Source organism: Papio anubis, chromosome 10, assembly GCF_008728515.1.
Source record: "Papio anubis isolate 15944 chromosome 10, Panubis1.0, whole genome shotgun sequence".
NCBI classification, from domain to species: domain Eukaryota; kingdom Metazoa; phylum Chordata; class Mammalia; order Primates; family Cercopithecidae; genus Papio; species Papio anubis.
The window spans coordinates 20,567,843-20,595,531 of NC_044985.1; the positions used below are offsets into that span (position 1 = coordinate 20,567,843).

The 27,689-nt window shown below is 43.0% G+C and overlaps 1 long non-coding RNA gene across 1 annotated transcript; it reads left to right on the top strand.

Moving 5' to 3' along the window:
• On the top strand, positions 1–27,689 carry LOC116269144. Its single transcript, XR_004176498.1, has 3 exons — positions 1–505; positions 6,072–6,207; positions 27,651–27,689. It is a non-coding gene; the product is annotated as an uncharacterized LOC116269144 (long non-coding RNA).

The window sequence follows — 27,689 nt, forward strand, 5'->3', positions numbered from 1 at the left end:
GCTGATCTGGAACTCCTGACCTCAAGTGATCTGCCCACCTTGGCCTCCCAAAGTGCTGGGATTTACAGGCACGAGCCACCGCACCTGGCCTTGGATATTATTCTTTCAGCTTTATGACCCCTCAGTTGCAAGTGCAGAATACCAATTCAAAATAGCCTAAGCAAAAAAAGATTACTCATTAGCAGACATAGCTATGAAGTCCAAAGGAGTATATAAAACTCCAGGCATTCAAGCGTGGCTGTATTCAGGGGCTCAGATTATGTCCTTAGGGTTTTGTCTGTCTTCATCTCCTAACTCCCTTCGTGTGTCAGCAAAGATAGACTCTGGCTACTCGAACTTCGAAGGAGAAAGATGGAGGTATCTCCCTCTCAACTTCTCTTTTTCTCCGACAAAACTCTGCATTCTGATTGGTCCTGGGTGAATTATGTGTTATTCACTGGAACAATCAGTGTTCAGAAGGATGAGATTCTAATGAGCTGAGCTGGACTATGTAACAGGTGCCAAGGTAGGAGAAGTGGGCACGATCCCATGAGGTCAAGGAGAGCCAATTCCCCAAAGGAAAAAAAATGTCTCAACAGACTAATTTCCGAAACACACCAACTTGGGGCGCCAGTATACACTCCACCCCTTGAAATCACACTGGTGCCCTGTTCTGCCAGTGGGAGGTGGGCTCTGGTGTTTGGACAGAAATGATGACCCTGGCCTTTCCCAGGAAGAGGCTGCTCTGAGTCTGAGGGAAGCGAACTTCCTCTGGAGGGATTGTGAGGCTTGTCCTAGTGGACAAGCCTGTGTGCTGTAGCTCTGCTTTCCCCTCTAGGTCACTGCTTTTGAAGCTGGATGAGTTCACTTTTCTCTAGTGCTGGGAGCATCACCAACCCTTGTTGTCTCTCACGGCCCTGCAGGAAGCGCTATGTGGTCTTTCAACAGCTCACTCCCGGCATCCAGGGAGAATTAAGCCCATTGTTTCAGGGGCTTTCCTTTAGGCTAATCTGAGGAGTGTGAAAGAACCCATTTAGAGAGGTCTGATGAATAAGGACAAAATAAAGATCAAACTCAGGCAAAATCAAAAGCTATTTGTTAACAGGCAAGATGTTCTTCAAAGTCTTTATCAGGAGCAAGGAAGACTTATCTTGCAGCACTACGGGGAGAAAGTAGGATCTGGTGGTGGGGAGGCATTCATTTGAAGTTCTAAACAGATGACTGCTGGCCCAGCTGCTGGGCTCAGCATTATCAGTAAGTCTCTTGGGTTAAGTGGGCAGTGCTGGCAGATAAGGGTCTGGGAAAATAACAAGTCATCCAGTAGTAGGTAATGTTTATTGGAGAAACTCTCCAAGCCCTCCTGTCCTTGCATTCACCCTCAGGAAGGAACTCCATGCTGCAAATTAGAGAAACTTTCCTAATCCAGGATTCCTGGTGCAGGAAATCGAGCTATCCAGGTGTCATGTAAACCACGCACCTACTTTTCAGATGATAAACAAATACAGGAGGCATCAGCTTCCTTAAACCAACACTAGAACGAGAGCATGATGGTGCTTCCAGAGTTGGTTTCCTGAATGTTGGCTTAAATGCCTACCATACACCAGGTAGGCATTGTGCCCGCATGATCTCATTTGATTCTTAACACACCCTAGACTCTTATTTTCCCCATTTTACAGATGCAGGAACTGAGAGAAGTGCATGCGGTTCACTTAAGTTTTCATAGCGAATACATAGAAGAACTGGGAGTTGAACCCCTGTGGCTTGCTCTATCCAAAGCCTGTGTTCCTAATCACTTACCATACTGCCATTCTCACTAGACCCAACAAGGATATAATCTCCTTTTTCCTTAGAAAATGGAATGGAGGTAGTCTCATGCCAAACGTTCGTCCTAGATGGAAAGACTGAGGCACACAGAGGTTAAAGTGACCATAAGGAATGGATTTTGTTTTCTTATTGTAAAACACAAGCTATGAATCAAATGCCAACAGATGTAAGGATGTTGGGGTGGTGGTGACTGAAAGAGTCACCCAGAATCCAGAGTTACTCAGGCCCATCAAGTTAATGCATGTAATGATTACTATCAGGATACAGGTGTGTCTTAATAGCATTCCTTAAAATAATGACAACTACAACTAGGAACGGTGGCTCACACCTGTAATCCCAGCACTTTGGGAGCCCGAGGTAGGCAGATCACGAGATCAGGAGTTCAAGACTAGCCAGGCCAACATGACAAAACCCTGTCTCTACCAAAAATACAAAAATTAGCCGGGAGTGGTGGCACATGTCTGCAATCCCAGCTACTGGGAGGCTGAGATGGGAGGATTGCTTGAACCCAGGAGGTGGAGGTTGCAGTGAGGCAAGATTGTGCCATTGCACTCCAGCCTGGGCAACAAGAGTAACACTTCATCTCAAAAAAAAAAAAAAGGAATGACAACTACAAACTGTGTTGCACAAAGCAGTAGCTATAATCCTTGTTACCTGTAGCTATTCAAATTCAAATTCATTGAAATGAAAGGAAACTTAAACTTCGGGTTCTCAGTGCTACCAGCCAGCCCCCTTCCGATTGTCCAATAGCGGATACAGACCATTTGCATCATTACAGAAGGTTCTATTGGACGGCGCTGCTACAAAACCTCCCTTGACCACACTCCGTGTTAGTGACTGCCCCATCTCTCTGTTGTTCTTCACAGCAAAACTCCTTGAAAGAGTCGGCTGTACTTGTTATCTCCACTTACTCACCTCCCTTTCTCTCCTCAGCCCACTCCATTCAGGCTTTCCACATACACCACTTGTCTGAACTCTCTTTGTTCAAAGTCGTTAATGATCTTCATTTTACCAAAGCCCATGGTCAGATGTCCCGACCTCATTCATCCTTTGAGCTGTGTTGGATGCTGTTGGTCACATCCTCCTTCTTCATACACTTTCTTCCCTGAGCTTCCCAAAGACCCCAGTGTCTTGGTTCTCCTCCTCCCCAGATGAGACACATGGCAGTCTCCTTTATTGTCTTCTGCCTATAAGGCCTATCAATTCTGGGTTCTCTGAGGCTTCATCCTCAGACCATCTTCCTCAGGTATCCATGTTCTCTCCACGGGTGAACGCAACAGCCAGAAGGTAGAGAAAGCACAGCACTCAGCTCCCAGGCTTACAGGCCTCCCACGGCTTCCCCCAGTAACCTGAGCAAAACCTACTGTGGCCTCCAAGGGCCTGCATGAGCTTGCCTCTGCCTACCTCTTCCTTGCCTCTGTCTTTGCTTGTTTTCCTCTGTTCTTTGGACAGGCCATTTGTTTCTGCTGAGCCTTTGGATTAGACCACTTCCCCCAGATCTTTCAATGGTTCCTTGTCGTCATTTGGGTCTTTTTTTCTTTTCTTTTCTTTTTTTTTTTTTTGAGATGGAGTCTTGCTCTGTCACCAGGCTGGAGTGCAGTGGTGCAATCTTGACTCACTACAACCTCCGCCTCCCAGGTTCAAGTGATTCTCGTGTCTCAGCCTCCCAAGTAGCTGGAACTACAAGCATGTGCCACCACGCCCAGCTAATTTTTGTATTTTTAGTAGAGATGGGGTTTCACCATGTTGGTCAGGATGGTCTCAATCTCTTGACCTCGTGATCCGCCTGCCTCGGTCTTCCAAAGTGCTGGGATTACAGGTGTGAGCCACCTTGCCTAGCTGTCATTTAGGTCTTAACTCAAACATTACTTTCTCAGAAAAGTCATACTTGACCACTTTAGATACAGCCGCTCTCCCCATTATGGCAAATATACCTTGTCTAATTTTATTTAGTTATAACATTGATCACTAATTGAACTTATCTTATTTATATTTTGTGGTCGGTTTTCTAATATTAGCATAAAAGCCTTTTAGGGGCAGAGCCTCTGTCTCTCTTGCTCATCACTGTATCCTCAATACCTATCACAAGGTTTGGCACCTAGTAGGTGCTCAATTAAAGCTTCCTGACTAAGATATTTGCGGACTGATAATTTGGCTGAGTCGAGGTGGGGATATGAGGACTGTAGCTGATTCCCTTGAGAGTCAGTCAGAGACAGAGGAGGACCCCAGTTATTGGGAAGAGGAGGACTGTATAGCTAGAAACAGAGACTTTGTTGAATGTGTTTTTTTGCCTTTGGCCAGATGAGCATGGCCCATGTTTTAAACAAATTTCTCTGGTATTTTTTGACTCTACTTATATCTTAAGAATGTCAATTTCTCTTTATCTTTTTTTTTTTATTTTCTCTTAAACATGTTAACACAATGTCTGTGTGACTTTTTCCAAACCATTCTTGGGCCTTAGTTTCCCCATCCATAAAGTGATTTGGTTTTTGGTAGATAATTCTCAAACTTCCTCTCAGTATTATATTCTTAATTGCCTGATGTCATTTTTTAAAAATCAGGCTATATTCTTTCAGGAAAGCAATTTAACAATAATGTATAAAAGACTCAAAATAATTTCACTTGTAGAACTTTATCCTATGGAAATAGTCAGAAATTTGAACAGAGATTTATCCACAGCTATGTTAGTCTTAGATTTATAAATGATAATTAAGTTAGAAACAACAGTAAGAAAGGCTGAATAAATTACGATACTTATGCATGTTTGAATATTATAATGTTGGAATGTATTTGAATATTGAAATACAAATTCCCAGTATCGTTGGAAATTAAGATTTCAAAAAATATGATAATGAGGAAAGATGCTTATAGTCCAATGTTAAATCATTTATAATCTCAGTCTATAGAACACATATTCATGGGAGAAAAGCTGGAGGAAATATCTCAAAATGTAGCTTGTAATTATCCCACATCATGAGATTTGCCTCGTTAAATTTTTAAAATATTTGTCATTGTTTTCCAAATAATCTTCAGTAAATATAGAATGCTTCTTGCAGCCAGTGACTTGGCTGGAATAGATTCCAGTACTGTGAGATTAGAGTCAGAAGTCTCGGGTTTAGTTCAATTTATTCAAGAAATATTTATTGAACACCTTGTATGAGTCAGACACTGTGCCGTGAGCTGGGGATCACAGGAGAAGGCAGGGTCTGGCCTAAGAGACCGACTGAAGGCTGAAAATCTGCCGTGGGGGTGCTTGCAGGGTGGTAGGGGAGCAACAGGAAGAGGAAGGGGTGTCTGGGGAGAGAGGAATTCACAGGACACACGTTTAACCTCTCAGCTTCCCATCTGTAAAATAAAAAAAACGCTATTGGTTGCCTCTACTAAAGCAGAGGGTGATTGTTGAGAAAAATCACACGTTGAGAAGGCATATAGAGAAGGCTTTTGGCACCTGAGAAATGCTATCAGAGGCCTATGGACTTAACCTACAGATGGCAGGAAGGGGTTGTGGAGGGGCCTTGATTTAATGATTAGCAGAGCAGCGAGGCCTGGGGCCAGTTGGATGACAGTCCTCTTGTGTCTTGAGTGTGATTGCCACTTCTCCCTTCTCTTAGCTATGCTGAGGTGTGTTATGGTTCAAGGGAAGTGCAAAAAAGCTGATGCTGGAATAAAATGGGGCTCTGTGGGAGATTCTTAGCTTCCACATTGCAGTGTCCCCTCCTGCCCTCTTCCTGCTTCAGCTCTGAGAGTGACCTGAAATTGTCATGTTTGATCACCCAGAGGAAACTGTGCTCCAACTGAAGACCCACACCCCTGCCGTGTTAAAATGAACAAGCCCCTGTACTGTCTGGAGTTAGACTGGGACACTTGTGGGGCTGGTAGCGTTGATGTTCAGTTTGCAGCTGTCTCCGGTAGATTCTTCTGTGTCAGTGGCATCCCTCACTGGTTGCAGATCCTGGGTCACCACACATATCAGAACTAAGGGGAGAGGCTGCAGCTCCTCCTTGAGTGGCTGGATTTGAAACCTGGTTAGAAAGATCTATGTACTCAGAAAGGCATTGAAACCGGAGATGGAGCCGGCTAGTTCCCTAAAATAGGCAGATTGAGTGCTTCTCCTGATCCTTCTTTCAGGGTGGCTCTGGCTCTCTTCTAGGGTTCCTGTAGAGAATATTTGGTTCATTCTCACTCATTTTCTCTTCCCCTCTGTTCTTTCCTCCTCTCTCCCTCTTCCCTCTCTTTCATTTATTCATTTTCAACAAATATGTATTGAGACCCGTTGCGCTTCTGGCACTGTGGGGAATACAAAGTGAAATGGCACCAGAAGTTTGAGATGCATACTATGGAACTTCTGGAGAGTGATGTCCGCCAGGCAGAATGGCCAGCTTAGGCTTCGTGAGGATCTTTCAGGTAAGGCTTCATGGAAAAGGGTTCTGCTCAGCTCGTTTTGTTTGTTTGTTTGTTTGTTTGTTTGTTTTGAGACGGAGCCTCACTCTGTTGCCCAGGCTGAAGTGCAGTGGCACCATCTCAGTTCACTGTAACCTCTGCCTCCCAGGTTCAAGCGATTTTCCTGCCTCAGCCACCTAAATAGCTGGGATTACAGGCACACGCCACCACGCCTGGCTAATTTTTATACTTTTAATAGAGACGGGGTTTCACCATGTTGGCCAGGCTGGTCTCGAACTCCTGACCTCAGGTGATCTGCCCGCCTCGGCCTCCCAAAGTGTTGGTACTACAGGCGTGAGCCTCCGCTCAGTTTTATAGTAGAGTTAGAATCTGGCTATGCAGAAAGAAAGCCCATTCCAGGTGGAGGGAACAGCACAAACAAGGGTGTGCAGGTGGGGACCATGGGATGTGTTTCAAGAAGAGTGGAAGGGGAGGGGCCAGGGCAGACAACAGCCTGCCTACCTTCGTTTCTTCTGTCTCTCTCACGGGATGGATAAAACCTTACTCAGCCATGGGAATTCCATTTCCTCACACAAAACCTTCCTTTCCTCCAGTTTTGAAGGAGTAAGATCTGTGTAGTGAGGCTCTTCCAAAGTTTTTAACCTGCTGGGTGGAGAATTTGGGCATAAAAGAATGACAAAGGCAACACCAATTCCTTCAGCTCAGAGAGGATCTTTCCTTCTAAGTTACAGAAAGCATTAACATCATCATTAGAAACATCTAGGTTTTTTTTTTTTTTTTTTTTTTTGAGACGGAGTCTCGCTCTGCCGCCCAGGCTGAAGTGCAGTGGCTCTATCTCAGCTTACTGCAAGCTCCACCTCCCGAGTTCACGCCATTCTCCTGCCTCAGCCTCCCAGATAGCTGGGACTACAGGCGCCTGCCACCATGCCCAGCCAATTTTTCTATTTTTTGTAGAGACGGGGTTTCACGGTGTTACCCAGGATGGTCTCAATCTCCTGACCTCGTGATCCACCTGCCTTGGCCTCCCAAAGTGTTGGGATTACAGGTGTGAGCCACTGCACCCGGCCTAGTTTTTTTTTTTTTTTTTTTTTTTTTTTTTAAGAGCCTGCTCTCTCTGTGTGACAGTCATAAAACTATTTTCTAATGGCAGTCCAAGACCTTAAGAAGCTCCATTGCACATGCCTCCAGGCCAACAGGTGCCTTGAGAATCTAGGCCCAGAACTGATGCTGTGTAGCTTCTGCCACATAGTATGGTCAAAGCAAATCACAGGGGCAGGAGCTGCAAAATCATATTGCAAAGGGGGAGCACAGAGGGAGGGAAGGAATTGAGACCTGCACAGAGGGAGGGAAGCACAGAGGGAGGGAAGGAACAGGGCCTGATATTCTTCTAAGTCTTCTGTGGTGCATCATGACAGTTAGTTGTCCGACAGGACCAGTGAGGACAGATGTGAAAGGACATTTGTTCTGCATAATCTGGGAATAAGAAAAAAGTGGCAGCAACCCCATTTTCCAGGAAGACAAATTGAGACAAAGAACATGAAAAGCTTCACTCAGGGCTTCTGCCAGAATTTGGCAAGTTTGTCTTTCAAGTTTTGGCCCATGGCAAGCTCTGCATGGCCTTGGCAGGGTAGGGGTCTGCCATGTCTACCACATGGCTGCTCTCCTGCAGTGCTGGAGGATGATGCCGTTTGGAGACAATCACCTTCTGTCTCTGGGCTCTGACATCTGGGAGGTGGACGACCAACAGGCCTTGGCCAGGCCTCCTGGCCCTTTGGCGTGCCGCATGTTGGAAGCCGTTTTTCCGGAGAAAGCCACAGCAGCGAAGGTCACCTTCTGGACAAATAATTCCGATCCAGGGGCACCAGATGCAATTGGGAATCTGAGGCAATGAACAAATGCACAAATGACTTTGTCTTCAAAGAAAATAGGATTCGACAGAACCGTGGCTGTCCTTTGCTCAATAGGATTGGCACTCTGCAGAGAAGCCACTGAGGGTGGCTTGGTTAGAATCCAATTTTAGTAATTAGTTCTATTCACAATAAGGCGTGTTAATAGGTCCCATGTTGAGCAGGCAGAATCCCCTGTCTCAGGTGCCAAGTGCCAATTAATGAAATCAACATTTATGTCCCACAGGTAAACAACTGTTCTGCGTTCGTTCTCTTGAAGCTGTAGGCAGGCATTTCCCCCAGTAGGTGCTCTGTCAGATAATAGACCGTAAGCTTCAAAAAGACAGGGGTCATGTCTGTTTTGCTCACCACTGTATTCTCAGTGCCTGCCTTACCTTTAGACACCTATTTAGATTGCAAAAGCCCCAAGAATTCCTTCCCTCCCTCTGTGCTCCCCCTTTGCAATATGATTTTGCAGCTCCTGCCCCTGTGATTTGCTTTGACCATACTATGTGGCAGAAGCTACACAGCATCAGTTCTGGGCCTAGATTTCAAGAGGCCTCGAACACTTCTGCTCCCCTACTTGGACCTCATGGAGGCTCCATGGGAACAAGCTCGGGTTGGTTTGATGAAGGGTGGGAGACACAAGGGCCTAGTGACCCTCATTGTCCTAACTGACAACCAGCCAATCTACAGAAGAGTAGCTGCTTAGATGACCAGTAGCTGACCACAGATGCATCAGTCTGGCTGAGTCCAGAAGAACTGTCCAGCTGGGCCCAACCCAAAAGGCCATTCAAAGAATTATAGAGAAAATAAATTATTGTTGTAAGCCACTAAGTTTGGGGTAATTTGTTGTGCTATTATTTAAGCCACTAAGTTTGGGATAGGCATGGTGGCTTGTGCCTGTAGTCCCAGCACTTTGGGAGATTGAGGCATGAGGATTACTTAAGGCCAGGAGTTCAAGACCAGCTTGGGAAGCATAGTGAGACTCTGTCTCTACTAAAAATTTTTCAAAAATTAGTGGAGTGTGGTGGCACATGCCTGTAGTCCCAGCTACTTGGGAGGCTGAAGTGAGAAAATCACTTGAGCCCAGGAGACTGAGGCTGCAGTGAGCTATGATTGTACCACTGCACTCCAGCCTGGGCGCCAGAGCAAGACCCTGTCTCTAAAACCAAAACCAAAACCAAAACAAACCCAAAAAAACCTAACCAGTTAAGCACTGAATATATATTTGCAGAAAGATGGATGAATTATTGAGTACATATCATCCAACTGTAAACAGCTTGCCCAGTCACTGTCATTTATATTATTGTTCTATGTTTTTCCTAACACAGAAATTGTCTTTTTTGTCTTCTTGGTTTATTTCCTATCTCTCTTTTCAGTATGTAAGTTTTATGAGAATAGGAGGAGATCTTGCCTATCTGACTCATTGTTAAATTCCTACAGGCTAGAATGGTTCTCGCCACATAGTGGGGTCTCAAAAAAATATTTCTTGAATAAAACAGTAAATGGATTTCATTAATTTTACTTACAGTGAGGCTAGCCAAGCAAAGAGCTTGAGAAGAAGCTATCATATATATTGATCGGCTAAGGTGCCCTTTGCTGTTTGTATACTTTCCTTAATTCCTTTCATTATAAATTAGCACTTACTGAAGCCTGGCATGTGAAAATAAAGGACTTTACATTAGTGGAGATATTGTTATATTTCCTTTCTTCTACCTCAATTCTTAGTCTCCTCTTTCCCCCACTCCAAAGTCTTTTCATTATGTGCAGTTATGCAAGGGAAACCTTTGGTTTGCTTGGATTTTCTCCATCAAAAACACCACCACCACCACCAACGTCAATATCATCATCGACAACAGCAGCAACAACAAAGCTTTGTTTCTAAGATTTCCTTTCTCTTCCTTCCCCTGCTCTTACCTCAGATGTTTATCTTGGCTTCTCGGTATTTACCTTTAACATTTCCTTTATTTATTCATGTTTGCTTCTTAATCTTAGATGCAAATGGGCAGAAAAATTACACAGAAAACGATGGCGGCAAGATTTGCACTTGAAAATCAGAATTCTATTTATTCACTTGTTAGTCAATAATAAAAGTGAAAAATACTCTTTTCTAATCAGATGTACACCTAATGAAATCTTTCTCTTATTTCTTACCAACCATCATTAGTCAGCTAATCTCTAAGTTTTGTAAGGAACAAAATAGAAAATCAACATTTTCATACACAGCTTCATTTCAAAAAAAGTATAGCATGAGAAATGAGTATATTTGGACTCAGGCTGGAGTTTTGTCATAAAATGGCCAAACACAGGGTAGGTTTCCTTTTGCCTTTATGGTCAGGGATCACAGCATCTAAACATCAGTTGGAATCAAGAGCTGGACCTTGATTTTCCCCGAAGACTTTTGTATTATTCATATCTGTTGCTCTTCACCTCCAAGGCTGAGAAAAAAAAATTAAGTCAGAGGGGTGAATGACTTTCTAGCATAGACATTTCAGACAGTTTTGGTGTTGTCACAGAGTGCTGTAGTCATTTTTACTTTACGAGGGAGATGAGGAGGTGGAGAGAACCTTCCCTTTCACTCCTCGGATTACCCCTCCTGGACAACTGCCGACCTGGCTTCTCCTCCAGCTTGGCTCTGACCATGAACCTCACATGTCATATGTGACATGAAATATGTGGATGGCAGGGTGCCCAGTTCTCAAAAAACCTCATATGGAGAACTTCAGCTGAGTCGGTTAAATCCCTCAGTTTTTAAAAGACTATGTGTGCCGGCTCTATTGGAAATTTATGACTTGCTAGAATCTTTCTTTTCTCTTCTTTCTGCATGGGACTCGCGCATCAAGTTTGTCTTCCTTAGTTTTGTCTTTAGGGTTGTGTTTAGGGCTTTCAAATCAGCACATGAGGGCACTGACTTCAGGGGGCAAGCGACAAGAAAGGAATCCAGCTCAAGGCCACCTGCACCTCTTCCTGTCGCTGACATCGTCAAAAGGGATTTATTAAGCACTGTGTTGTGCCTGATCTCCTCTGGAGTCTAAATTTATTGCTGAGAAATCTCAGAACCTTAATGGGTATCCAAGTATTTTGGATTCACTTGCAGATGAGGCTTAACAGCGATTCAAATATTTGAAGACCATATTCCACATATACTTCTCATACTTTTATTCAATTACTACCTGTTATTATAGGTTTATAAATTGAGTGTATTAGACTTACACTTGCCGAGCCAATTTTTATAAAGATCTCATCCAGAGAGTTGATACAGGGGGCGTTTTGAAGTGAACTCTTTTCCTCTGGGCAGTACCCCCAGCCTCAGCTTCACGTTTGTCCATGTCAGTGCCTTGACCTTTGTCTGCATGTAGCCAGGATATTAGATCCTGGAAAACCCAAGGACAGGGATCAAAATGTGGATGACAGGAAGCTCAGCAGGAGGATATTAACACTAATTAGAATACTTTTTCCTGAACACAGATAATGATGGCTTTCTTTGTTCAGCATCCTGGTAAATCCCCTTACTACAGATTTCCATACTCTGAACCAAATCTAAGCATCTGGAGGGAACTGCTGTTATGGCTGAATTAGCCATTCCAATTAGAGAAAGGAGGGAGTCGCCTCTGTGTCTCCATTCCCCAATCCTCTGCAATAACTGGATTTCAGGGGGGTTTATACAAGCATTCCTGGAAGGAAGAAGCATTAACTATGCCATGACCTATTCAAGGTATGCAGAAGTTATGTGCTTAGGAAGGGTAGGGATACACAGAAGTATTTTGAATTGACACTTAATTTCCGCCCCCCCTCACTGCACTAGCTCTGCGCTGAATTAATACCACTTTTATCTTGCTTTTAAATAAAAATTTATGGATGACAGCTGAGGTCCTTCTTAGGGTGTTTATGATTTGGGATTAAGATCCTTAAGTGCTAGGGCAACTCATTAGCTTGTGCACACTAGCGACTTGTATGTAGTCAGGAAAGGAAAGGAAACAAGGAAGAAGGATGGAGTGGGGGAGGGGAAAGAACAAAGGGAAAATAGGCCACCATTGACAGTAATAATAATGAACGTTATAATTATTATGATTATGAAATTATTATTATTATTATTTTGCTGGAGCAATTAAAGGGCTTCCTTTAAGAGTTAGAAGATCGAATGCTACCCTAAGTATAAAAGAATAAGCATCTTGGCCAAAATTTAAATTCACTTTGAAAGTAGAGTCTTAGACACAATTTAAATTCTAAACCTTGTATTTGTAAAAACTTTTAAGAAAACAATGAAACCTGTAAGAAACATTCTACCATGCAAAACCCATTCCTGCAAGTTGGACTTGGGCTTGTTGGGCCGGGATAGGCAGATAAGAAGGCCAGTGTATAACCTTGAGCCCTAACCAAAACCCACATCCCAAATGCTTCTGTGGCAGACAGACTCCTTTCCATGTCCACCGATGATGAGGTAGCAAAGCAGATGGGTCTCTTTGCTTTCCTGAGCAGACTCCCTGCCATGACTGTCCCCTGCTGGAGCAACCCCTAGGAGAATGTGTCATGGAGAGTCATATAGCCATGGGGCATAAGGCAGTCTCAGAATGCAGTTCCTTGTACTAGGACTTGAACTGTCTTACCCCTCACCTTTGGGCAGAAGTGCAAAGGGAGGCTATAGCCCACCCTTTTCTTTCCGCTTCCAGCTCCATTCCACATTTCAGGAGGGGGTTCTTCTTCCTTAGACCTGGGGACACTCCAACTGGCACATTCAAGTTCCATTTTTCTCCCCACCCTAAATAGCTGTGCCTTGGTTGTCCTTGGGTCTAAGAATGTGCATCCTTGTGATATGTTCTGCCCTCAGGAAGGTGACCCAGGGAAGACGCTCTGAGGCCCAGGGTGTGGGTTTAGGGCTATTAGGGCATGGACTCACGAGGTCCTGGGTACTGAGAGCACAGTCTAGAGTACCTGAGGCACAGGTTCTGTGTGAGCCTTTTCTTGTGATCTCACAGACTCCTCACCAGTGAGGCTCCTCTGCAGAGCAGAGGGTCCCAGAAGTCCAGGTGTAAAGGGATTTGAGAGTTTGCACTCTGTGAGCCCCGTATTTCCTGTGAACTGCACAGCTGGGTCAATGTAAGCTGGTACCTTATCGTTGTTAAACAGCTTCTTAAAGTGTTCATAAGGATTGTCATGACAGGAGATTCCTTGACCCTTCCTTGGTACCTTTCTAGAGTTTAGTAAGTTCTCTTTCCTCTCTGGGTTGCACCCAAGAGCAATGGTTCTTCCACAGTGCTGAAAACAAATACCAAGAGGATTAAAACCTGGTGAAGACAATCTCTGGTCCATAGCAAACATTTACTTATAAGTCATCATATGGCTTATAAGATGATCGGCCTATCTCAGTAAGATTCATTAAGGGGCATTTAAATTACAGAAGAGCCGAATGACTCCAAAGAGTTAACTCTTTTTCTTTACTCAATAAGGTTTACACTAAATTTAGCATACTTTTCAGCATATGAGTTGAGGGGTTGTGGTGAGGCAGGTAAAAGTTGGTTCATGCAGGTGAAATTGTTTTTATTTACTAAGTCAAGATGGGGCTTTATTTTATTTCTGTGCATATAATTTAGGTTTTCTTGGGAAAGTGGCACATAGCTGGATACCTGGCAGAGGGAAATCAATGCAGACTCCAGCTTTGGTATCTACAGAAATTCCAAGGGCAGGACTTCACCTTATTCATAATCAGAGTCTGATATGTAGCAGGTGCTTAATAGGTGCTTGATGGGGAACTACAGAAGGAACTGAAGCAAAGGGACGTTGAGTAAAAAGTGAATTTAGTGGAGCACAGTGTTTCAATGGCACTCATTGATGAGGATGGTGATTGAATATTAACTTGCAGTCTGTTTTAAATACAGAGAAAACATTTTCTTGTTTCTTTGACTTTAGACTTTTCATGGATAAGTTGGAGATTTGAATCAGATAATCTCAAAGGTCCATCTACACCTAAAATGCTAAGCATCTATTCCCAAATATTGTATCTAGAAAGTATTATATTTGCACCTTAGCTAGTAAATACTGGGTACACATTAACTTGGGAACCTGGCTAAGTCTATTAGCTTATTGGGAATATGGAATATATGTCATGCGGTCTCCACTCTTTGGCGTTAGAGAGTAAAAATAATACATAAAATGCAGCAAGAAAGCAATTTAGCATTCAACTCTGGGCTGTAAGGGTCAAAGACAACTTCACAAGTGGGGAGCTTTGAAGAATGGAGATAACTTGGTTAACTAGCTAATGGGGAGAAATATCAATTCAGGTTGAAGGAAGAGTCTGATGAAAGATGGGAACCAGTTGATATGTGTAGGGACTGAGAATGTGGATATGTTGTTAGAATGGGAAGTAGAGAGAAAAATGTTTGCATAGACAGGCTAAAAACAGATTCCAAAGACTTTGATGGAGCTGGGCACAGTGGCTCACCCCTGTAATTCCAGCTACTTGGGAGGCTCAGGTGGGAGGATCACTTGAGCCAGGAGGTCGAGGCTGCAGTGAGCTATGATGGCACCACCGCACTCCAGGCTGGACAACAGAGTGAGAGTCTGTCTCTTAATTTAATTTAATTTAATTTATTATTTGTTTGAGACAAAGTCTCACTCTGTCACCCAGGCTGGAGTGCACTGGTGCGATCTCGGCTCACTGCACCCTGCGCCACCTGGGTTCAAGCGATTCTCCTGCCTCAGCCTCTTGAGTAGCTGGGACTATGGATGTGCAGCACCACGCTGGGCTAATTTTTGTATTTTTAGTAGATAAGGGGTTTCACCATATTGGCTAGGCTGGTCTCGAACTCCTGACCTTGTGGTCTGCCTACCTTGGCCTCTCGAAGTGCTGGGATTATACACCTGAGCCACTACGCTCGGCCGAGTCTGTCTTTTTTTTTTAAAGACTGATGGAAAGTAGAAAAGGTTAGATGGGCAGTGGAGATGCATTATCAGTGTCTGATCCTTGTCTTAGTGTCTCAGCATGTTATACAATGGGCCATCCTTCTGGAAATGCTGTCTGCTCTTGGCTTCCGTAGACCCTACACTTTTGGCTTTTCTTGAGCTTCACTGTCTTCCCAGTCCCCTTTGCAAGTTCATCCTCCTCCACTCAGCCTCTAAGAGTTAGAAGCACTCAGGGTTCAGTTCTTGGCCCTGTTCTCTATCTACTGTACTTAATTTAATCTCGATCCCTTTAAATGCCATCTGCATGGAGACAACTCTCAAACACCTATCTCTGGCCTCATCCTACCCCTGGAGCTCCTTAGACTCACATTTTCATCTGCCTACTTCACATCTCTACTAAGATATCCCCCAGGAACCGCCCACTCACATGTTTATTATTCCCACTTACGTACTGACCCCACTCTAGTTAGGCTGAGGCTGCTGGTTGCCCACCAACATCCTTTCTACTTTTCTTCTTTAGTAAAAGGGCTCTTCAATTTTAGTTTGGTATATAGCTGCCCAACCAGAGGCTTCACTTCATGCCTCCATTTCAGTTAGGTGTGATCTTTTGGCTAGGCTCTGACCGATGAGATGTCAATAGAAGGGATGCAGGGCACTTTCAGGTCATGGCCCTAAAATTGTCCTCTCCGTCCTGGCTGAGACACAGTTGTAAGGGCTGAAGCCTAACACAGCTACAACTAAAGACAGAAACCTTGCACTTAGGGTGCCAGAGCTGCCTTCCCAGCCCCAGACTCTCTACTTGTGGTTTATTATGTGAGAGAGAAATGTTTCCATCTTTTTTGGACCCCTGTGCTTTGGGACCATTCTGAACAGGAGCTTAGACTGTGCCCCTAACATACCCAGTCTTCCCCACCTCATAAACTTCATCTCCATCCACCTAATTTCTCAAGCCAGAAAGCAGTGAATACCCTATCCTTCTTCAGATCCAGTGTATCAGCATGTCCTACCAGTGTTACCTAAAAAGTGTAATTGAGATCTATCCACAATCCAAACTCGTGTGCAGCTACTACATTACCTCCTAACTGGTCACCTCATTTTAATTTTGTCCCCATATGACCCTTCAACTAAGTGCAGCCAAAGACAACTTTAAAACTTAAATGCCTCATGTTGTGTTCCTGTTGGAAACCTCTCAGTGCCTTCTCATTTCATTGAGATAAAGTCCTGAGTGTCCCGAACTTGATCCTCTATGATCTGGCCTTTGCTTTCCTCCCTAGCCTTACTGTGTGTCGCTTTCCCCTTGCTCACCAGGCCTCAGCCACAGAGGCCTTCTTTCCATTTTAGTTCCTCAAATATGCCGGCCCTTTCCCACCCCAGGCGTCTGCTCACACGCTGTCTGTGCGTCTCCACGTCTGCTCCTTCATGCTTTGTCCGTTCAGCTCCTATTTCTCTTTCAGGCATCAGCCTAGCTCCCTCTTCCTCAGGTCTCCAATTGTGTTTCATAACAACCTATTCTTTTTATGAATAATACATCACAATTTATAATTCTACATTAAATGGAGTCTCTGTTTTTGTTTTTATTGTATATGTGTGTGTGTGGTTTTTTTTTTTGTTGTTTTTGTTTTTTTTTAAGACAGGGGTCTCACTCTGTCAGCCAGGCTGGAATGCAGTGGCACAATCATGGCTCACTGCAGCCTTGACCTCCTGGACTCAGGCAATTCTCCCACCTCAGCCTCCTGAGTAACTGGGACTACAGGCATGAGCCACCATGCCCAGATAATTTTTTCAGAGATGGGGTCTCACTCTGTTGCCAGGCTGGTCTTGGGCCCAGGATCTCAGCAATCCTCCTGCCTCAACCTCCCAAAGTGTTGGGATTACAGGTGTGAGTCACTGAGCCCGGCCTGTGTTCGTCTAATACCTGTCTTCCCTACTAGACTGGAAGCTGTATGGGAGTGGGGCCACGTTGGTGTTGTTCACCTTCACACACCCAGCTTCAGTAGGGTGCTTACCACATAGTAGTTGCTATAATAATCTAGTACTTCCTGAAATGAAATAAGTAGTAGAAGAACAAGATGAGAGCAGAGGTGAAGAAAAATAAATCCGGGAGGAATATGTAAAGCGGATTTTAGTTGGATGGATACATTTCCTAGGGCTTCCATAGAAAATTCCCACAAACTAGAGACCTTAAAACAACAGAAATTTATTCTCTCACAGCGATGGAGGTCACAAGTCTGAAATAGAAGTGTCAGCAGGGTCGTACTCTTTGAGGTCTCTAGGGGGATTCTCCCTTACCTCTTCCAGCTCCTGGTGCTTGTTGGTAATCCTTGGGGTTCCATGGTCGTGGCAGCATGATTCCCTTCTCTGCCTGCTGTCGCAAGGTGTTCCCCTACGTGTCCCTCCTTTCTCTGGGTCTCCTCTTCTTAAAAGGATACCTGTCATATTGGATATATGACCTACATTACTCAGGTATCACCTCATCTTAACTGATTACATTTTCAAAGACCCTATTTCTAAATAAGTTCAGACTCAGGTTCTGGGTGGACATGGGTTTTTGGGGGAGACACTATTCCACCTAGAACACTTGGAGTATAAGGAAACCAATTTGCAATCTTGTAGGCTGCAGGTGAAAAAGGCCTGAACTGTGTTATAGTGAGACTTTAGAGGAAAGGATGAAACCAAGTGACATTTAAGAAATTACAGACCACAGAATGTTAGGGCTGGAAGAGACCCTAGAGGCTTCCATGTCTAGTGATTCTCAAGTTAGGCTTCTTATGTCCTTCAGATGGGGTGTCCGAGGGTCAGGGGTGGCCAGGAAGTAGGGGGCACAGGATAAATTTTCCCATTTGCTCTTAGAGCAAGGATCGAAGTCCCTGATGTACCTTAGCAGATTCAGGCTAGAGGTGACTGTGTCTCGATTCTCTGGCCTCCCCTGGCACCACTTCTCCTCTGATCTTAGAGATCTGGCCACAGAGTCTCAGTTTTGCTGACTTCTTCCTGCCACAGGGCCTTTGCACATGTCCTTCATGCTGTCATTTCCTGTACTCCTTACCCTCTCCAAACACACACTCATCCCTAGATGCCAGCATAGTTAACATTTCCTTGACTCCTGGCCCACCCCTGGTCTAAATCAGTTCAGGTCAGTTTCTCTTTTTTTCAGAGACCTATGCTCACTTTATAAATGTGTGTTTATTCCCAGGTTATTTAAAGTTTGTTTCTCCTCTTCTAAGTTTCATATGAGCAGGGGCTATGTATGTTTTGCTGTGTTAAGCAACTAACATAGCACCTGAAATGTAGTAATGGAATTAATGAATGAGTAAAAGCTCAAACTCCCAATATTTGACTTCTTTAGTTTCCAAATCCTAAAGTTGCATTGAAAAGCACAATTTTATTTTTTGGGCAAACACTACTTTTGCCTATAGAGACATATTACACTTTAACAAAACTGTACAATATAAATTTTATTTCTGCTATATAAATATTTGGCAAGTTAAAGTTATATCAGATGTTAAAAATACATTTCTTTAGAGACCTTGATTTTGGCTGTTAAAGCATTTGCTGAGAGATGTTCCTATGTTTTAAGTGTAAAGGAATAGACTGTACTGACTTAGAAAAAAATCTCTGGAAAACCAGGTCCTTATATCACCTTTTGGAGGCTGTGACCATCGAGGAGGTGCTGCTCAGATCTCCCATTAAGAAAGAACTTTCCATGAGCCCAGTTAGTCAACAATCTCCAGCTGGGAGCGCCTCTTTCTGGCAGAGGCGTCTGTGCTTGCTCTTCCCAGGCAGCCCCCAGCCAATGATGGAGCGTGGTTGAAATTCCAGGGCCATTTCTGCCCAGTGCAGGACTTCTCTAACAGGTACCCTTTCCTTGGGAGCTCTCAGTTGGGTTGGCCAAGACTTTGTTGGATCTGCACTGTGGTCTGAGGCTGTCTCTTCCCAATCCTGCTCTCTCTCCAAGATCACAGTCTGAAGCCTTTCTCTTCCTAGTCTGCTTTCTTTCTCCTTCCATCTTCATACCCGATACTCTCTCATAAACCTCTTGCACTCCTAACTCTGTCTCAGCATCTGCTTCCCAAAAGATACGATGGATGCAGAGGGCTTCCAGCAATATACTGATGTGACATTAAAATGTTAGAAATTTAATTATTTTGTTTTATTGTCAATTTTCTTTCCCAGTTCATTCCCTAAGAAGATATTTAGTTTATAGGCCAATTTATAAGGCCTATTTCTGAAATAAAGAAAAATTCCAGAAAAAGAGTAATTCCTGTGTGACTAGCCTATAAGCTCATGGGGTCTGACACTGTAGTATGTTACTGTCCTGTCCCAACACTTGCCACATAGTAGATGCTCAATAAATATTTGTTGAATGAATGAATGAATGTATATCTTAACAACAAGGTTGTTTTTTTTTTCTCTCTATTTTTATTGAACAGAAGAGGCAAGAACAAGACATACTATAACAGCATTTTAGACGGAGGATGTATTAGTTTCCTTGGGCTGCCATAATGAAGTACCACAGTCTGGGGGGTTTAAACAACAGAAGTTCATTGTATCATAGTTTTAGAGCATGGAAGCCCAAGATCAAGGTGTCAGCAGAATTGATTTCTTCTGAGGCCATTCTCCTTGGCTTGTAGATGGCCATCTTCTCCCCATGTCTTCACATGGTCTCCCTCTGTGTATGTCTGTGCCCTGATTTCCTCTTTTTTTTTTTTTTGAGACGGAGTCTGGCTCTGTCACCCAGGCTGGAGTGCAGTGGCCGGATCTCAGCTCACTGCAAGCTCCGCCTCCTGGGTTTACGCCATTCTCCTGCCTCAGCCTCCCGAGTAGCTGGAACTACAGTCGCCCGCCACCTCGCCCGGCTAGTTTTTTGTATTTTTTAGTAGAGACGGGGTTTCACCGTGTTCGCCAGGATGGTCTCGATCTCCTGACCTCGTGATCCGCCCGTCTCGGCCTCCCAAAGTGCTGGGATTACAGGCTTGAGCCACCGAGCCAGGCCGATTTCCTCTTTTTATAGGAACACCAGTTATGTCAGATTAGGGCTCATCCCAGTGATCTCATTTCACCTTACTTCTCTCTTTAAAAACACTATTTCCTAATACAGTCACATTCTGAGGTACTGGGGGTCAGGGCTTCAACATATGAATTTTAGAGGGGGATGTGCAACTCAGCCCATAACAGAGGCCCATAAAACAGCCAGTAAGCAACTCTTTTGTGTAAAGATTTTTTGTTGTTTTGTTTTTTTTTTTTTTGAGATGGAGTCTTGCTATGTTGTCCAGGCTGGTCTCAAACTCCTGGGCTCAAGCAAACCTCTTGCCTCAGTCTCTTGAGTAGCTGGGACTGCAGGCATGCACCACTGTACCCAGCTTAAAGTGTTTTAACTTGTGTTAGATGTTAATGGAAATAGAAATAAAATACAATAAAATGAAATAAAAACTAAAAATTATGTGAGATAGAGCAAATAATTAATATCCTTCCTTTAATGTTTAATTTATAGCCAAAGAATTACATAAATGTATCTATAAGTATAATGAAGTTTGAGACCAAAATCCCTTGATAATTCCTAGGTAGGCTTGTGATGCTTGACCAGGTAAGTCATACATTGTGACAAAGAAACAGATTTCAAGTTATAAATGACCATACACTTGAAACTATGAATAGAAATGTCTTTGCCATGTGAATTTAAAATTGAAATCAAAATAGATAATATCTTTGTCATTAAAACATATACTTTTAAGGAGAGTTTATAGTCACATTTGGACAATTTTTTTTGAGGATAATAATAAAAATTGTTAACTTGTTACTTATGAATATATTACTTTTATTTATTTATTTATTTGAACCAGTGTCTCACTCTGTCACCCAGTCTGGAGTGCAGTGGTGTAATGTCAGCTCACTGCAACCTCCGCCTCCCGGGTTCCAGCAATTCTCCTGCCTCAGCCTCCCAAGTAGCTGGGATTACAGGTGTATGCCAGTATGCCTGGCTTATTTTTGTATTTTTAGTAGAGATGGGGGTTTCGCCATGTTGGCTAGGCTGGTCTTGAACTCCTGACCTCAGGTGATTCACCCTCCTCGGCATCTCAAAGTATTGGGGTTACAGGCGTGAGCCACTGCGCCTGGCCAATATATTAGTTTTATTTTAACTATAGGCAAAATGTTAGCTTTTCCTTTCTAGTCCCTGTTTTCTATCTGATTCCTGAGCCTATCTCAAGAAATAAAAGTAACAGACTTGCAGGATACTCTCCACGAAGCAAGCATTGGTCTTTTTTGCTCGCTTTCCCCACCTTGGAACCTTGCATATGTGACATGCTGCAAACCACCATTGTTGTGTGCGGCTATATTCTGAGGACTTATGCGAATGAAGGAAGTTCTTCCCCAACATGACATTTCCTTTCTAATACAATACAAAAATGGAATATTTAGGGTTGACCACTTACACATTGTTCCCCTTTCAGGCCCCCACACTATTGCCGTCATGTGTGAATGCCTAATCCTTTCAGAGATTTCCGTTAGGGCTTTCTAGTATATTTACTTTCCTGTGGATTTTGAAAGACTTGACCTCTCTGGGAGAAGTGCTTTGAGAAACCCAGATCTGTATTGCTTCTACTAAAGCCTTACCGGGCCGGTCTTGTGAAGATGGTGCCATGAGTATGTGTTGATTTGAAATAGTCTCACTTGCCGTAAGTTCAGTCTGGCCTGTGGCTGCTCCTACACAGCCCTGAGTTGCATTCTCCTGTACTTTGGGAATTCTCTAGAATGCTTCCTTGAGATCATGACCTTCAGTTCAGAAATGCTAGACTGAATCAAAGGCACTACTGGGAATATAATGTTAGGATTTCTGCTACTAGTAAACCCTACTATAGTCACGTATTGTTCAGTGACCAGGATGTGCTCTGGAAAATGTGTGGTGAGGCGATTTCGTCGTTGTGCAAGCATCACAGAGCGTACTTACACAAAGCTAGATGGTGCAGCCTGCTACACGCCTAGGCTGCACAGCCTATTGCTCCTGGGCTATAAAGCTTACAGTGTGGTACTGTACTGAATACCATAGGCAACCGTAGCACAAGGGTATTTTTGTATCTTAAGCCATATAAACATAGAAAAGGTACAGTAAATGCATGGTATTATAATTTTATGGGACCACTATCGTATATGCAGCCTGTCCTTGGTCAAAACATTGTTATGCAGTACATGACTCTACTATATTCTAAGTACCTTGAGGGTAATATGTATGTCTGATTTTTTCTTTAAATGTCCTACAAATGCCTATTTCAGTCCAACTCAACAATCATTTATCTAGTACCTAGTTGGGTCCTGAGTTGATTAAAAAAAGAAAAGGAAGAGACGAGGCTTCTTTCTTGGAGTATTTATAGCCTAGGAAGGATCCTTGGGGATTGTACACTTTTTTCCTCCCTTCCCTACACCTTTTAAAACAACCCAATCTATTCATGCCTGTAATCCCAGCACTTTGGGAGGCCAACGCGGGTGGATCACTTGAGGTCAGGAGTTTGAGACCATCCTGATCAACATGGTGAAACCCCATCTCTACTAAAAATACCAAAAAAAAAAAAAAAAAAAAAAAAGCTGGGTGTGGTGGCGCACACCTGTAATCCCAGCTACTTGGGAGGCTGAGGCATGATAATTGCTTGAACCCGGGAGGCAGAGGTTGCAGTGAGCCGAGATGGTGCCACTGCACTCCAACCTGGGCAACAGAATGAGACTCTGCCTCAAAAAACAAACAAACAAACAACAACAACAACAACCCCAAGCCAATTGTCTTTTCATTATTCATTACAGTAAGTTTGGAAAATAGGGAGAAATCAAAAGAAAAAAATATTTTACAATTGCCCCAAAGCTTATTACTTAACTACTGCTGACAACATTTTATCTTTTTAAAAAAATATGCAAAGACTATTAAACCTGCTTCTTTCATTTCACACATCATAAACATTTTCTAATAAGCTTTCCTCCCTTCTGTATACCTTTTAAAACAAGCCAATCGGCCGTGCATGGTGGCTTGTTTTAAAAGGTGTAGAGAAGGGAGGAATGTTTAAAGACATTTTCTTTTTAAACATTGATTAAGAAGCTGAATATTTCATTCTGTAGATTCACCATAGTTTGTTTCATTCTCATTTTGCTGTCAGATATTTCGGCAAATGCCAGTTTTTTTGTTGTTATTACAAATGTAATGCTCAACTTTGTACACAGAATATTTTTAAGATTTAGGATATGTTTCCTGAAATTAGATGTCTAGAAATGGTATCATGTCTCTCTGTATCAAAGGGGGATGAGCGTAGAGGCTCTGGAGACATTTGCCCTTGGCGTTGGAAAGGTCTGCCCAGCTTACATCTGACCAGCAGGGCTCAGTGGTGCTTGGCTTACTGTACTCTGGCCCTTGGGACGTCACTATTTTAAAAATGTGTGCTAGTTTGATAAGTAAGAAACAGTGTGTTGTTGTTTTGATTTTCATTTATTTGGTTGCCAGTGAGGTTGAACATTTCCTCATATTTTTGTTTATCAGTTTTATTTCCTCTTTTGTGAAGGGGTACTTTGAGTCCTTTCTGATTTTATTTACTATTTCCACACATCTCTCTTCTTTTCCACTCCATACGCATGGGGTTTCCATCTGGCCAGGGATTTTTTTTCAGGGCCACCTTAGCCCGAACGGCTTGTCCTCCTTTACTCTGGACCATGGGGACTGAGCAGCCACTTTTGTGCCGTAAGCCAGATATAGCAGAAAACCCACATTTGTACAGAAAGCACTTGGCAATTTCCTCAGCGTCTTCTCACGTTGTTTTCTTCTGAAACAGAAGTTGGGCCTCTCACCTTGGGAAGAGTGTTCTACAAAGTAATGAATTTGCTTGGAGATGTTTCTGGTAAGAGATAGAATAGAGCATCCCCTTGGGGATTAATTTTGATATTCCCACGAAGCACCTGAAGGCTAAAAGGAAATAGCAGAATTATCCTCCTTCCTCCAAGACCTGGGGTCAGGTCCAAAAACGCTTTCTGCACCATTGATTTTTCTTGGGCTTTTGTGGCTCAGCTTGTGGCCATGAAACACTATTCATTGCCATGGATTACGGCTTTTTCTTTTGTCCCATTTACGGACTGTCTGTGGAGTCACTGCCAAAAGTTGTGATTGGTGATTATGACTTTGGAGGAGCACAGCTGATGTGGCTCACACCAGATGAAGGTTAGTCAGCGCACCTCAGCAACTTTCATTAGTGAGACGTCACTGCTCTAGCTTCAGGGAGTTATAAGAGAAGGAGATGCCATGACTATTGCCACTCTGGGAGATGAAAGTAACACAGCTGCACAAAGATGGATTAAAAAAAGCAACTCTCTTACCCCAGATAGTTCTTTCTAAAATAAAAGACCCAATAAAGAAGGAAGATTTTGCAAACCAGAACCCAGACCCACATTGAGGGTTACCGGTGAAAGCATTTTGTCAATAGTAAAGGTGCCTTATAAGTGGTAGGTATCATATTTATGTGAATGAAGTCACTGGTTCTCTGGGGCTTTCAGTGCCTGAAGCTTAAAGAGTAAACTTTCCTACATTTCGAGTTTCACTTGTTCATTTTTATCAAATTTCTACTATCACTTAAGCATATTCTAGACCAGGGGTTGGTAAACCACAGCCTGAAGGTCAGATCTGGCCTGCCACCTGTTTTTTGTTTTTAATAGTGGAGAAGCAAAGAATGGTTTTTACATGTTTCAGTGACTGAAAAAAAATCAAAAGTAGAATATCTCATGACACGTGAAAATTTCATGAAATTCAAATTTCAGTGTCCAAAGTCACAATTTTATTGGGACACAACAGGCACCCTCACTTTTTTACGCATTTTCTTGTTACCATGGCAGAGTTGAGTAGTTGTGCTGGAAACTACACGGCCCTCTGAGCCTAAAGTATTTGCTACCTGGCCCTTTACAGAAAAGCTTGTGACCAATGTTCTAGACACTGGAAATATGGCTATGAACAAAACAGACCTACCTAGTCTTTATATTCACAGAGCTTACATTCAGGTGCAGCATTACTTTAAAAATGGCCCCAGGGGGACTGGCACCCTTGATTTTGGCTTTGGAAACCTCAAGTTCTAAACAACTGAGCTAACCTTATATAATTTTAGCCAACACTGGCACAGCCTTGTGGAATCTGATTGTTTTTTCATCAAATCAAATCAAGAATCTATTAATTAACTAGGTTAGACTGCAAAGGTCTTGGTGCTTAAGACATTGAACTAGTTGAGAAAACAGTGTTTACAAATTTTAAAAGAAGATAATGCCATTTACAATAGCTTCTTTTAACTTTTCAAAAGCCTTTTATGTGTGGGATCTTCCCATGTCTCAGACTTCATGTGCTAAGAATTTAGGATGGAAAGGCTCACTTGGACTGATAGAGACAGAGTAGGCTTGCCAAAGGAAGTGGGATGTGGTCCAAGATGATGGTCTTGATTTCCTTCTTCAATCCCGGGAGCCTAACAAGTTGTCTTCTGTGAACAGAAGGCCAAAAAACTACCACCAGGGCTTTTTCCCATATCCTATGGCTTGGCAGGACTTTCGCTCTTATCTTCATGACGTGAACAGCTTCTCTTGGGCTGGTAAAGCAGGAAGGAAGATCAGGACTGGGGGCCTCTCACTGAGCTTGTGAGGTGGGCTGGGATATAATACCCCTTAAATGGGGAATGAGTGGGAGCAAGACTGAGGGGTATTAAATAATGGGAAAATTGGGTGAGTGGGTAGAATCTTGGATTTCTTAAAATGTTGGACATTGGAAAGTCTGAGAGGTCTTTAGTTATTTTCCAGCATATGTAGAACATCAAAGGACTACATCTTCCACCGTACCGTGAGCAGCTTTCATACTTGCCTGGTCCAGAGTGTTGTTCGGTCAATGGTTCAGTAAGTGAATGACTGTGAAAGAATGAAGGAATGAAGGCAGGAAGTCAAGTCACACACAGGAACATGAATCAGAATACTTAGGGCCAGGTGTGGTGGCTCATGCCTATAATTCCAGCGTTTTGGGAGGCTGAGGTGGGAGGATCACTTGAGTACATGAGTTTGAGACCAGTCTGGTTAAGATGCTGAGACACCCATCTCTACAAAACAAAACAAAACAAAACAAAACAAAACAAAACAAAACAAACAAGAAAATAACCCGAGCCTGGTGGTGCACACCTGTGGTCCCAACTACACCGGAGGCTGAGGTGGGAGAATTCCTTGAGCCCAGGAGGTCGAGGCTGCAGTGAGCCATGTTTGCGCCACTGTACTCCAGCCTGACTGTCAGAGTGAGATCCTGTCTCAAAAAACAAAAACAAACAAACAAACAAACAACAACAACAACAAAAAACTTAGAGAATTTTGTGTGCTCCCAGGAATAGGAATTTATGGGTGTTGATTCATTTGCTTATTCCACAAAATATTATGAAGCTCCTACTATATGCCAGTCACAGTGTATCAAGTTAACTTGAAACCCATTTTATTTCAACCACAAATAGTGCAGATCTTTTTAGAACATCAGTGTCTGCTTTGTCACTTCCAAAAGGACAATCAGGTGAGTGTCCAGTCTTCAACCCTGAAGAGCATGAAGGATGTTTTTGACCTCATCGTTATTTTCCTGAATATTGGCTAACATCAAGGCAAATAATAAAGTTCCTGTAGTGCTTAGGAAGGCACACTCTGGTGTCAGACGACCTGGGTTCAAACCCAGGCTTTACCACTTATAAAACATGTGAAATTGGGTCATTTTAAAGCTTTGTTCTATGCTTCAGTTTCCCCATCTGTAGAATAGGCAAATAATAATACTTACTGTGAAGAGCTGTTACGAAGATTAAATAATCAAAACTCCTTGGTGTGCAGTAAGCCCTCAAGGTCAATGTTAACTGTTATTGCTATCACATAGGACTCGATCTAGAAATAGAAAAGATAGGGAAGTTTGGACTGAATATACTAAGAATGTGAGGATATCTCCTAGAAATTGGTTGTCCTGTTTTCACATTTATAGTGTATGTAGTGGAAAGAACATTAACCCCTTTATTTGTAGTTAAACTTTGCCTGTGCCCTCGCCTGAAAATGGAGCTAGCAATATTGCTGGGACTCTTGCATCTTACGTATGAGAGTGCCTGGAATTTCAATATACAATACTTTTCTTCAGACAGAGTCAAATACGAGGAAGTAATTCCCTTTAATTAAGAGTGTTGATGAGTTGGGTTCTGGTTAATTGAACTGTAATATGTAAATCGACTTAATAGTGGACTGGCTCTGCCAGATAAACACACAGCACCTGGTATAGTTTGGTTGAGCACCTTTGTCTGATTTTGAAAAACTCTGTCCCTTCTGTGACTTCTTCACATTGGGATCCCTCAACTCAGCCTGCAGCCAGCTTGCATTCTCAGTTGAAAGAAGGATTTCCAGAAGGTTTTAGAAGATTTTAATTGTTGGACTTGATAAAATTGATTTAAATTAATCCAAGCCAGTTTCAGACAATGGAACAATAGGCTGGTACCTCATCACTCATTTTTTAAATAAAAGGAGAAAAATGGGAAGTGTTCCAAATTGAGTCACAGGCAGTGGTGAGGATTAAATGAGTAAACATAGTGGGCTTTAGAGAGATAGATATTTGATGAGAATTAGAATCCCCAGCATTTTACCATTTATCTTCCTTTGTAGGATGGCTTCCTGGCACTGCACGTGGCAGCTCATCAGGGA